General features: G+C 36.0%; 1 long non-coding RNA gene across 1 annotated transcript; it reads right to left on the bottom strand.

Annotated features, from left to right (window-relative positions):
• Window positions 1-9538: 9538 nt before the first annotated feature.
• On the bottom strand, window positions 9539-12878 carry LOC131249966 (uncharacterized). Its single transcript, XR_009172935.1, has 3 exons — window positions 12515-12878; window positions 9902-10049; window positions 9539-9792 (listed from the first exon to the last, which is right to left on the bottom strand). It is a non-coding gene; the product is annotated as an uncharacterized LOC131249966 (long non-coding RNA).
• Window positions 12879-13222: the final 344 nt, after the last annotated feature.

The raw sequence follows: 13222 nt of genomic DNA, 5'->3' as shown, positions 1-13222 counted from the left end.
TTTTTGAAACCTGTGTTGAGATTACTCGTTGGGCTTCGCAGCTTACCCTATTGGAATTTTAAAGTTGCAGGATCAAGATCACGTAGATGCACTTAAAGAGATTTGTTTTTATATTTAGATTTATTTTTCATTTCTTTAACATTTACTAAATAAGTTGTAATGAACATTTAGTATGATAGTATAGTGATGACATTTGTTAAGACATGAGTTTGTTGATAATCTTAAATAGTCGAGACATGGAAATTTTATTTTTCTTTAAATAAATAAATATTTATTTAATTTTTAGATCGTTATATCTTATAAATGAGAATCATTTTGTTAATATATGTGTGTATTATGAAATGTAAACATATAAAATATAAGTCATGCATTCCGGTACGAAATCGAGTTTGAATATACCCAGGTGTTGAATTTCGGGGTGTGACATAAACTATACTATTTTAAGGGTGTAGATAGTTTGTTAGGGTTTTCTCTTTATCGAGGAATGTGGAGATGTAGGAAATTTTGAGAGCCTTAGCGATGGGGAGATCTCTCTCATTGCCATATAACAATCTCAGTCCTTAAATATCCTTAAACGATAATAACACGATCACATTCACTACATGTTAAGAAGAGAAGGAAGGTGGACCTCTATCATCCCGCTAATGAGGAAGACAAACGATGACTCATAGTTTTAGTGCAACTTTCAAATGATGAGATTGTGAACTCGATCATGGGATTCGCCTTCTCTAGAGTTCCAAAAGTTCATCCATGGCAAAAAACACTCTAGTAGGCATTCGTTTCCAATTCTTTTGTTGACACACATTGAATCAAATCGAATTTACATCTTATTCATCTAAGGGCCTATTTGTTACTCAAAACCTATTGTAAATAAGTTGTAAATGAGCAATTATTACATTTTACAGCTGTTTGGAAAAGAAGAATTTTGGATGTAATTGGGCCTCGAAAATCGTGGCCTAAAGGCATTGTTATCGGAAAGAAATTATGGTGATACATTTGTAGGGCCTTGTTATAAGATAGAAATTATGGTGTTAACATAGCTATGCATATGTTTGATCCACTCCCTTGATATGTTTTACGTGTTCATTTTAGAGCATGAGCCAAAAAATGAGGCAGATACAAGGCTTAAGTGGACCACACCACAAGAAATATGAGGAATTTAACTCCTATGGTTGAAAGTTAAAATGAGCATAAGGCCCACGAGAATGTGTACCTGCCATCCAACCTATTCATAATGTCACACGGGCATGGATGAATGGAAAGAACAAAATAAGCTTGATCCAAAACTTTTGTGGGCCCAAATAAGAAATAAATGATAAGCATTCATTTTCCCCTATTTTATGTGGTGTGGTCCACCTGAGCTTTAGATCTACCTCACTTTTCGGATCATATCCTAAAATTAGAAGAAAAAAATAAATAAATGGATGGCATGGATCAAGCACATACATAATAGTGGGCCCCACAAGTTTTAGTGGAAAAATCCACCTTTTCTCGGTTTTAATGCACTGTCAATGTCAAAGTCGGCTTCCCAGCATAAATACAAGGGTAAATAATAATTGCCCATTTATACTTCATTTACCTAGGGAATTGAAAAACAAACAAGCCATAATATTTGGTCAACAAAGTGATAGTGAGAAAAATTGGTTTATACTTGTCACGCCCCAAAGTTTGGGTACCCAAATAGGGTTATACAGGACCCGAATTTCAAGCTTGTGAGTTAAATAGATCCATATACATTGAAATCCATTTCATTCCATTAAATTTAAAAACATTCAGACCCATCTAAAAGGAAAATATTACTGAATTAATTCTCATTAATGTAATGTTCATAAATTCAAAATTCAACTCTTATAATATTTTCCCATTACATAGAACTTGAAAATCAAACTAAACCTAAAGAACAAAATTAAATTTATATTTAAGCTAAACCTACTAATGAAAAGGAAAAAACTAGTAGTAGAGGCCCGCTTGCTTATAGTATTCCAATTCTACACATGTGGATTTGTTAAAATAGGGCGAGCATAATGACCCAATGGGATCATATCCAACCAAGCTTTAAAATAGTATGAATATATATATATATATATATATATATATATATATATATATATATATATATATATATATATATATATATATATATATATATATATATATATATATATATATAATCAACAATTTTAAATCAATTTAAAGCATAAGGATAATTTCATAACATGAGAGATGATATGTAACGCCCCGATTTTCGGAACCCGAGTATATGACTCGTTCTCCAAAAATCCGAGTGTTAGGCTTTAAAATTAAGTCTAAATTTAAACATTCTTATCATTAATCAGAGTTAGCAGCAAAAGTAAGTAGAGTAAACCGTGCATTATATGAAAACATTTCAAACACCATAAAAATTTAAATGTAGTGCCCATATAGGACTTATACAATCCCAAATAACAAAGTTCATTAAACAAAAATAGAAATCTATCATCTAGTGATGGAGCTCAATATGGGCCGCATGGACCCCATCTAGCTCCTCAACTACCCGATCTGCTCTAGTAATCTAGTCAACCGCATTGGCTCACTCTACACTTGCATCAACTGATGTGATTTGATAGTGTCAATGGCTATCGCAGTGAGGAGTACCCTCTGAGATTACACACTCATCATTCATAATACAGGATAGATCGCAAGTCATGAGAATGGATATATTAAATGGTGCAATTCATAATCATGATAATATATACAAAAATTAAGCCAATCAATATAATCTCATCATTAGCAAAATATAATAGCAATTGCAATACAAGTGAGTGAGTCCAAATAGTCAAATAATCAATCATACAACTTTCTATTACACCTGAAAATCACATTATACGTGAACTCCACAAGATAGCTAGAAAATCAATAGGTAAACTCCCACTCCAATCGGAAATCATAGTACAAGTGAACTTCGCAAGGTGAACGGAAAATCAAACTTTAAACCTTTACTTCACCTGAAAATCATATCGTACATGAATTTCACAAAATGGATAGAAAATTGATAAGCGAACTCCCGCTCCACCCAAAAATTATGATATGACTGAACTCCAAAAGATAAAGAAAGAATCAACAAGGGGCATTCCGACATTATCTGAAACTCATATGAACTCTGAAAGATGGCTAGAAAATCAATAAGCGAACTCCCGTTCCACCTAAAAATCATAACAAACTCCGCATAATGGGAATTAACATACAAGTAACTATTTCATCCGAAAATAATATCGTACGTGAACTACGTAAGATGGCTAGAAAATTGATAAGCGAACTCCCACTCCACCTGAAAATCATGGTACAACTGAATACCACAAGATGAAGAGAAAATCAACATACAAAGTCTAGACCACCTACAAATCATATCGTATGTGAACACTGTAAGATGGTTAGAAAATCGATAAGCGAACTCCCACTCCACCTAAAAATCACCATACCACTGAACACCACAAGATGGCTAGAAAATTAACATCCAAACATCTACTTCACCCAGAAATTATATTGTATGTGAAATCTGTCAGATGGCTAGAAATTATAAACAAACTCCCATTCTGCCCAGAAATCACCATACGACTGAACACCGCAAGATGAAGAGAGAATCAACATAAGAACTCCAGTGTCATTCAAAAATCATATGAACTCCACAAGATGGTTAGAAAATCGACAAGTGAACTTCAACCCCACCCGAAAATCATAACGAACTCCGCATAATGATCCGAAAATAAACAAGATATGCGAATATAACTAACAAGCCACAAAAGGGCATCAATGTTCCATTAAAGCCGCGAAAGGTAAATAAGCGATCCAAGCCACGTAGGGAAAATATGTGATCCAAGCCATGTAAGGCAATGTGCGATCCAATCCATATAAGGTAGATGTGCGATCCAAGCCATGTAAGTCAAACACAAACCATAAGTTGGTAAGTTCAGGACAGGTTTCATGCATTTCATCACTTAATCTCAAGCAATAAACATACAGTTAATTAACAAATATACAACTAAAGATAGCATGTTATCATCGAATCATTTATGCTTGCTATAATTAAAGAAAGATGTCTATCATCTAGCACAGGAAATAATTGTGCAACAAATTAGCATATTCAATAGTGAGGCAAATAACTTAATGAGAGAAATTAATGCATCATCTATGTCCAGCCTAATGAAATTTAAGTGGGAAGCTCAAAGGGTGAGTCCTCACCTTATGAACGAATCGCCTGCACTCAATCTAGTGTAAAGTCAAGACGAGATTAAAAGTGGAATTAGGTAAAGCGAACCCCTATATTTAAACAAGGATATTAAAGAAAATAATTAAATTTTAATTAAGATAACGATGGAAGTTTTGAGAAAAACATGCCTCAAACACTACCAGAAAAATGGGCAGAGGCTACGAATTTAATTCGTAGCCATAGACCTATGGCTACAAACTAAATCTGTAGCACGACCGTCGTCGTAGGTGCCGAACTAATAGGTCTAAAACCTATGGCTACGGATTTAGTCCGTAGCCTTAGCTTAAAATAGCTACGAATCTAATCCGTAACAAATATTTCTGTAGCGAAAAGCACCTATAACTACGAATATTATTGGTAGCTAAAAGTAGTGTTAGATCTGTAGCAATATGCCGAATTTTATAATAGCTACGGTTGTCAGATTATAAGCTACGGTTAGTATCTGTAGCTATTACCTACATTAAAAAAAATTATAATCATTCATTCATTCAATTACCACCTGCATAATCATTCATTCATTCATTCAATTACCACCTGCATAATCATTCATTCATTCATTCAATTACCACTTGCATAATCATTCGTTCATTCATTCAATGACAATCATTCAGTCGATTACAATCATTCATTCATTCTATTACAATCATTCATTCATTCAAGTACAATAATGAATTAATTACAATCCTTCATTCAATCAAAAGAAACTGAGCATAGAGAGTGTCTTGGTAACCATGGAATCCACACCGATAGTAGATTGAGAGGTCAGAGTTTGATCGGAAGGCGACTGCTTGTGACATTTTGGGGTCTGCTATGTTCTTGAAGGTCATGTCTCATATTATGATGCCTCTGCCAATGACTCCTACACCAGGAAATGAGATTGATTAAATGGTTAGGATTAACTGATGACTGATATACTTGTTGGTTTTGTTGTCTGCATGGTCAACTTTTCAAATTAATCAAGCTTTGAGACATCTGAAAGGGAAAGGTACTGGAGGCTTCTGTACTTATCTGTAATAAACATGCACACCATTACTTTGGAGACTACTTTCAGATAGTATTAATCTCTTGATAAGCAATTGCATAAGTGAAATTAAAAATAAAATCTTCATCTCTTTTTTATGTTCCAAAAACGAATGCATCGGTCTGCTGTACCACCACGAGATGCAAGAAGCCCATGCAGATGAGGGGACCAAGCAATAGCTTTGACAGCTGCTGTGTGCTCACAGTATTTTAGTATGGGTTGCATTGAATGTTGATTCCAAACAAAAAGCTGCACAATCATGACATTTTAAGGAAAGGTAAGAGATAGGCCATTGGGAGAAAATAAATCATATAGCAATTGGGTATCCTTAAAAAAAGTTCAAAATCTGATATATTTGTCATTTGTATCACTGATGAAGCACTATAATTGATCCTCTCTCTCTCTCTCTCATTTCTTATGCATATCATTTGGGAGAAAGTGCAATTGGAACTCTGATATGGTATTTTAAACCTTGCTTGAAGAGGAAGAAGAACTCACTCTATTATCATTTCCACTAGATGCTAGTTCATGATTATCATAAGACCACTTTAGCCCACATACCTAAAATGAGAAAACCAACCGTCAAAGCCAGGGAACAGTAGAAATAATAGATGAAGCATCAAAAGAAGAACTAATGCTTATCACAGATGATTTCCAATCTATAAGACAAAACAGTTAGCACATCTAATTTGAAAAGAAATAATTTAAAAGTAAAAGGAAGAAGAGTTTAGCACATCTACTTTAAAAAGGAAAATGTTTAAAGATCAATCATCAATTCACCAACATAGCCTTGTCCCAGCTATTTGGGCTCGGTGAATCCTGTTTAGACCAGAATTTCATGATAGCTTGATAAAAGTTCTAAAACTGGTAGCCCACCTGACATAAACGCTCGTCCCTTACCCGAGCAGGGGAACAGCTGGCGCAATCACAACCAGTGGAGTTGGAAAGATCAATATGATGATGAGAACAAATCACATACAGCTGATCCAACACACAGGTAGAGCCCACTTTATGAGTAGACTTGCCTGATTTGTGCCACATGATCTTCATTGCCCAACCATTTTACCTTAACATTTTAGCGCATTAGCCCAAAAATGGTGCAGATAAAGTTCAAGTGACCCACACCATGAGAAATCATGATTATAAAAGGGTTTTAATGATAGGCGTTCAACCTACTATTCTGTGTGTCATGTCATAAAATCATTCCACAAAATGGATGGTCAGCGTGGATAAACCACATATATCACAGCAAGTCCGACATGAAATTCTAATCCTTCTCGATTTAGTGTAAAAAAAAAAGAATTATAAGAATTACAATGATAATTAATCATTACTAGTTTACATGTGTTTATATAGAGAAATTGAAAAACAAACACCCTATTAATAAAAACTCAGATCTTGCACAAAAATGGTTAGCCAAGCTCAAGCTTGAGTTGGCGCCGTGCATAATCATCACGAGCCCACCTCAGCTCAGCCTAGGCTTAGCCCGGTCTCATACTATACTAGGTTTTAGTTAGTGGGCTGGGCTTAAGACTAACCTCTGCCAGTGAGTTCGTAGCCCTGCCCATCAAAAAGGTACTAGGACTTGTTATATCATGCTATCTTTCCTACCAACATGGCACTTATGTAGGACATCATTGCTAAGGCTAGCACTGGGCTCATTAGATTACCCCGCCTGACCCATTGTCAAGGACCCAGCGTGTGAGGCTTGACCAATTTTCGGGCATGGCTTCAACTCAGGTCAGTTTAGCCCGACAAGGCAGACTTCATGGTTTAAGATGCTGGTTCAGGCCTAATCAGTCCCATGAAAATGGTACATAATGAAGATGAGGTTGGCCCACTCATCAATTGGATCAAGCTGTTGGAATCAGTAGATGACTAGCGGTCTTAACTCAATATTCAAGTGCGGCCCACCTAGTGATCAGATCAGCCTAATTTTAGAGGATGGTGATCTTCATGGTGGGGGCCGTTGTCCATCTCATGAAAAATGCACACGAATATCACCTGGCACAAAAACAAGACTGGCCCACTCACAACCGAGAGTTTAACTCAACATCCAGGTGTGGCTCAGTGATATTATGAGTGTTTCCACCCAGATGGCATGTGTATGTGGGTGGGACTGTGTGGAAAAAAAATACCTCCTTGGTATGTTGATACTATCAAGTTATGTGGGTCCCATTATGATGTATTTATTATATCCAAACCATTTATACATTTGACAAGAGTATTTTAGGGCATGAATCTAAAAATGATGCAATCCAAAAGCTCAAATGGACTAAAAAGCAGTGGGAATTGAATGTCTACCGTTGAAAACTTCTTAGTAGCTACAAAAGTTTTGGATTGAGCTGATAAACATCATACTAGCTCAATCCTTGTTAGTAGCTACAAAAGTAAAAGGAAGAAGAGTCTAGAACATCTACTTTAAAAAGGAAAATGTCTAAAGATCAATCATCAATTCACCAACATAGCCTTGTCCCAGCTATTTGGGCTCGGTGAATCTTGTTTAAACCGAAATTTTATAATAGCTTGGTAAAAGTTAAAAAACTGGCAGCCCAACTGACATAAACGCTCCTCCCTTACCCGAGCAGGGGAGCGGCTGGTGCAATCACAACCAGGTGGAGTTGGAAAGATCAATATGATGATGAGAACAAATCACATACAGCTGATCCAACACACAGGTATAGCCCACTTTATGAGTAGACCTGCCTAATTTGTGCCACATGATCTTCATTGTGGGGGGGCTAATATCCTGATCTAACAGCCTACCATTTTATCTATGAATGCTTAGTTTTTGAATCTTCCTTGAAAATGGTAGAACTTACAATCATGGAGGACAAACTACTACATTGTTGTCTAACCATGATAAGAAGTTTTTGAGGATAGGCGTGGCTTTGTGGGCCACAAAAGTTTTAGATCAAGCTGATTTTAATGTTTTCCCTCCATCTAGGTTTATTTGACTTTATGAACAGGTTGGTGGAAAATAAATAGTCTAATTTGACTGATTTTGTTCTATACATTAGAACCAAAACTCTCTTCCACCACCTTTGGAGTTTCATAATTAAGACATAAGAAATCTGTATGAACAAATGATTTCTATATGAACAACTACCCCTTATTTTCAGAAATGACCTACTAGTGTAAATAAATAAAACAGGAGTCCAAAAATTCACCCAAACAGGTAGATGTCACTGAAGCATATAGGAAAACCGAGAGAGAGAATTTACCTGGATGACAATAATGTTATGCCTCTTACTATCAGCTTCTCGACGAGCAACTAATTGGATTGTTAGGATGTGTGTGGTAACCTACAAATAAATGGTTTTGAACATCAAGAGATTCATACGTGGTGGAGAGTAAAAAATCAGAAGTAGGCAATAATCGGAATATAAACTAATGCAGATGGGCAATAACACTTACTCAAATGACAATGGAAATCGTGTCAGTCCACTAAATGGGCACCAGTGAACTTTCCGCATTCTGTTGAGTCAAGTTGAGTTTCTTTCAAGTCTTGACTAAATTGAATTTTTTTCCCCCCAAGTCTTGATGGTATATGATCAAGTCAACTTGATTGGGCGAAGTTGAGTTTTCATGTTTAGCCAAGGTTACTACCATTGAATGTACATGAGAGCCCTTACTAGCAATGTCAATAACCAAAATACATCTTATTTATTTATTTATTTATTTATTTTTTTTTTGGGGGATCATCATTTTCCAACTACTTGTATGAGAGTTTCATTCAAGCAAAAATTCAGAATCTTTCTGCTACTAATATCAGGCTACAATTTTCAGGCATCGTTATTTTCCAATTTTGATGCAGTTTAATATGTATTTTTGTAATTGTACAGGGATATTTGAGCATACAAATATACAATAGAAGGCAAAAATCAGCAGCAACTCCCATTGAGAAAATGAATGAGACCCATTGAATTTTATTTTTTTTTAAAAGGTGAATACACACAGTCATAGTCTCTTTCCAACTACATTTATAACTAGAATTTGGTGAGTCTTCTAATGCAAAAAACAATTCATTGAGCAGGGGATGACAAACATAAGGGCAAAAAAAAGTGTCCTACAATCTGATTGTAGCTCAAATTGGGAAAACATGTTTTTAGAGATCCCTGTGCTAATAGTTCCCTGTCGAACAAGAAAAGACCATCCACAAGAAAATGTATAAATTGAAGAGACGTGTCTTTCATGTACTATCAAATGAAACTAATATAAAAAATAAATGAAACTTGCTTGAAGATTTTGAGATAGAAATTACATTTGAGAGTGTTTGGATCTTTGGATGGGATATTTAATAACATTTTAACTTTATTAAATGATTTGTAGTAGTTGAGGTATTTTAGGAATGTTTTGTTGAAGGACCAATAGGCTTTTAGCCTTGGCTTCAGTGAATTCTGATTGGGACTTGTATCATTAGCTATATAACCAAAATCCAAGTAGTTAGCCTTGTTCTAACGTGTGGGGTTCAAACGTACCTCTTAGGGTGGAAGCTCTCTATGTTGGAATAGTTTGTTAGAATCTATGATAAAGATTAAAACAGAAATGTATCGAAAGATAATAGTTTGTTCAAATTATTTTAATGTACTGAAAAGGGATGTTGGCATAGTTCACATAATAGAAATACAAACCTGTGAAAAAATTCCGTTAACAATCCTGTATGTGAGAGCATGGTTACCATATCTAATAAGATTCTCTTTATCAATCAAGAAATCATGATCCATATCCAGCTCCCAAAATTTGCAGTATATCGCATAGAAATGTTCATAGGAGAAGTACCTGTAGAAAAAAAATTAAAAAAAAAAAGAGGAAAAAATAAAATAGGAATTTGATAGATGAAGTTAACTCTTTTGCCATGAATCTTACAGCAGGAAGCGTTACAATGGACAGATACATTAGGTAGTGTCACCTTTAATCCATAGTTGCTGCATTAATATATAAGAATCAATTCTCTTATGCTTAACCATGATAAGAAATCATTCTATAAGAATCAATTCTCTTGTGCTTAACCATGATAAGAAAGCATTCCTTAAGCCATTTTCCACATCTTCTGAATATATTGAACATACAAAACCATGATAAGAAACCACGTTTTAGAAGCACAATTTGGGCCAGTTGCAATTCCACTCAGTGCAAAAATAGGTAACTTCCATGCTGTTTGTAACCAAATAATAGGTCGATCCAGTGATGAAGATTAGAGCTTACATATTCACTTTTTAAGGCTTCTCGGTTTCTGTGTATGAATTCTTCAGGGGAGCCCTGTGTCATTGATTTCAAATTCAGTTGACTTTTTGAAGGGCACTAGCTATCAGAAAAGTTTCAATCAGGTCTCTCAAAAGAAACAATTCACTGATTAGAAGGTTATGTTCAATTTGATATAAGATGATGTTTCAAGCAAGAAAATATTACTTATGCATTGAAATGGGAACTGCTCACATCATCTCAACTCAGTAGCTGAAAGCTTGATACATATAGGAACCTAACAGCTAGTTAGATGCTTTCTGAAATGTCTTTGACTGACTTATAGTTTGAATCTATGACTGTTGGTTGTATCTTTTTTTTTGGACAAATTGTGGGCCCCACAATTAGATTACCTGTAATATCCCGTTACAACTTAAGAATTTAATAGGCATCTGAGTGACTTCTTGAGGTTTTTCATGGTCATGGCCTAAATATCAAAGAACTCTAACAGCTCAGGCTACATGCAAACCAAACTCAAACTACTTCAGGAGTGACCAAGCCCATTTACTATCAACCGGTGAAGAAAAAGGGACACCAACTAGATAATCTTAACTGTTGGAACCACCTAACCATACCATCGTGTCCTACAGATCCAATGGCTCATATTGTTTAGGTCCATTTATGTGTTAGAGAGCCATCTTAGACCTATGCATGATACAAAAGAAAGAATCAAAGTTACATTACCTCCTTCAATAGCCATGACAGATTAGAGCAAGAACACAGAACAAATGCAAGTTGTGAGATTGAGGGATGGATTTCGTGAAAATAAAAAAGTTTGTTCGCTGGCAAGGTTTTCCCCTCCTTTTTTTTTCTTTTTTTTTTTTGCATCAACTAAGGTGATGGTAGCATTCCTTTTTTTTTTTTCAAGAGGGCCATGCCCATAATCTTTGATAAAAGAAATGAAGATGTACAAACTACACTTTCGGGTGGGCTCCACAAAAAACATTAGGCCTCACCTATCATATCGGAAAACAGAAGACTGGAAAGGGGAATGGAAAAAATCAGAGCATGCCAAGTAGCCACTCAAAATGTAGAAAACTTCAGCTTCTACGCCTCCTTGCCAACCAATAGCAAGGAGACAATTCCTACTCACCCTCCGCCAGCTACTACCCGTCACCCTGCATTATCTAGATACTCTAAACAAACAACCAAAAAAATCTGTAGCCTAAGTCTCTGCAACAGATAGACTGGATCTGCCTCGCCCTCCCATACAAAGTCTTTGAACGTAGCCCAATCTGCTACTGAGAAAATCATTTCCTTTGGCAATTGCATTTAATGACTGAGCAACAATGCAGACAACTAGCAAAATTTGGAGTATTTTACCATAACTCGCAAAAACATATCACGGTAATTCTTATGCAGACAACTAATATAGCTGAAAGACATTAAAAATGCTTCAGATTTAAAGAAACAATTTCCTCACATTTGAAGCACTTGAAGCGAGAAAAAAAAAACATTAAAATTAACAAGTTGCTTGGGAGCAGGAAATAGCAATACCTGTAATATTACAATGATGACTTCCCAAAGTTTTAGTTATCGTCTATAAGCCTTGTAGTCACATGAGAACAAGTTTAACAAAACATAAGATAAACTTAGCTTGAGCTCTTTTTGGAATTGATGTAATTGTGGATACCAGCAAACATTATTCATACTACTGACCTCTACCCTGAAAGAAACAAGTCTAATGAAAGATGGATTCTTCATCATCATCTACATGGGTAGGGATACAGAGTTGTTGAACCTGAACAGAACATAATAAAGTATAAATGAGAATCAGTAAAAGAACAGATGCATGCAATGCCAAGCATCTACACTGTAAGCAACTATGGCACTCCTTATCCAGTAAATAAAATAACAACATGAAACATTCCTTGTTGAACCATTTCATCAAACAGTTAGCATGCATGAAATATAGGAGGAATTTTTTATTTTTATTTTTTTCCTTACAAGAAGAAAAAGAAAAGGAAAGAGGAACAATCCACCACAACCTAATCTACCCACACCCTACTCATCTTCGAGCCTGCTGAGATTCAACAGCAAATCACCATCACCACATCTTCAACTAGCTGCCACAACTCTGCGGCACACAACTGCCGAGCCTATCAAAACCTCTGCTTCCACCCTCTACATTTGGCATCACCATCACCATCACCACAACTCCACCGGCTGCCATTACAGATCCATAAAAAATCCATCAAATCCTATAAAACAAAAAAGGAAAAGAACAAAAAGCATACTGTCTACGTAGGATTAGGGCATCGAACTGGGTGCTCACTTGGCAACCATTCTCGTTGAAATCCTCGTATCTGATCCACTCGTTGAACTAAGAGGGTTCAAGTTACTCACTGATGCTGTTTAGGACATGCAAAAAAATAGAGAGAGAGAGAGAGGTTGGGAAACAGAGAGGGGAATGGGGCTAAGAGACGGAGATCGAGAGAGGGCAAGGGAAAGGGATAGGCTGAGTGCGAGAGAGAGAGAGCGTTTGGGTTTTGGGAGATGGGCGCGTGGGATTTCTTTTGGAGAAAGGGAGAGCACGGGAGGATTAGCGCAGACGGTTTGGGTTTTGGGGGTGACGGACGGCACCTTCAGTGCTTACTTTTAGCACTCGTGGGGCCCACCGTGATGTATGTTAGTTATCCACTCCGTCCATTCATTTTTACATATCATTTTAACAATTGATTCAAAAAAGGATGCATATCAAAGTTGTAAGC

The sequence above is a fragment of the Magnolia sinica genome, chromosome 6 (genome assembly GCF_029962835.1).
Source record: "Magnolia sinica isolate HGM2019 chromosome 6, MsV1, whole genome shotgun sequence".
Taxonomy (NCBI): domain Eukaryota; kingdom Viridiplantae; phylum Streptophyta; class Magnoliopsida; order Magnoliales; family Magnoliaceae; genus Magnolia; species Magnolia sinica.
Note: the sequence above shows the minus strand (reverse complement) of the source record. Positions and strands in the feature narration are given on the sequence as shown.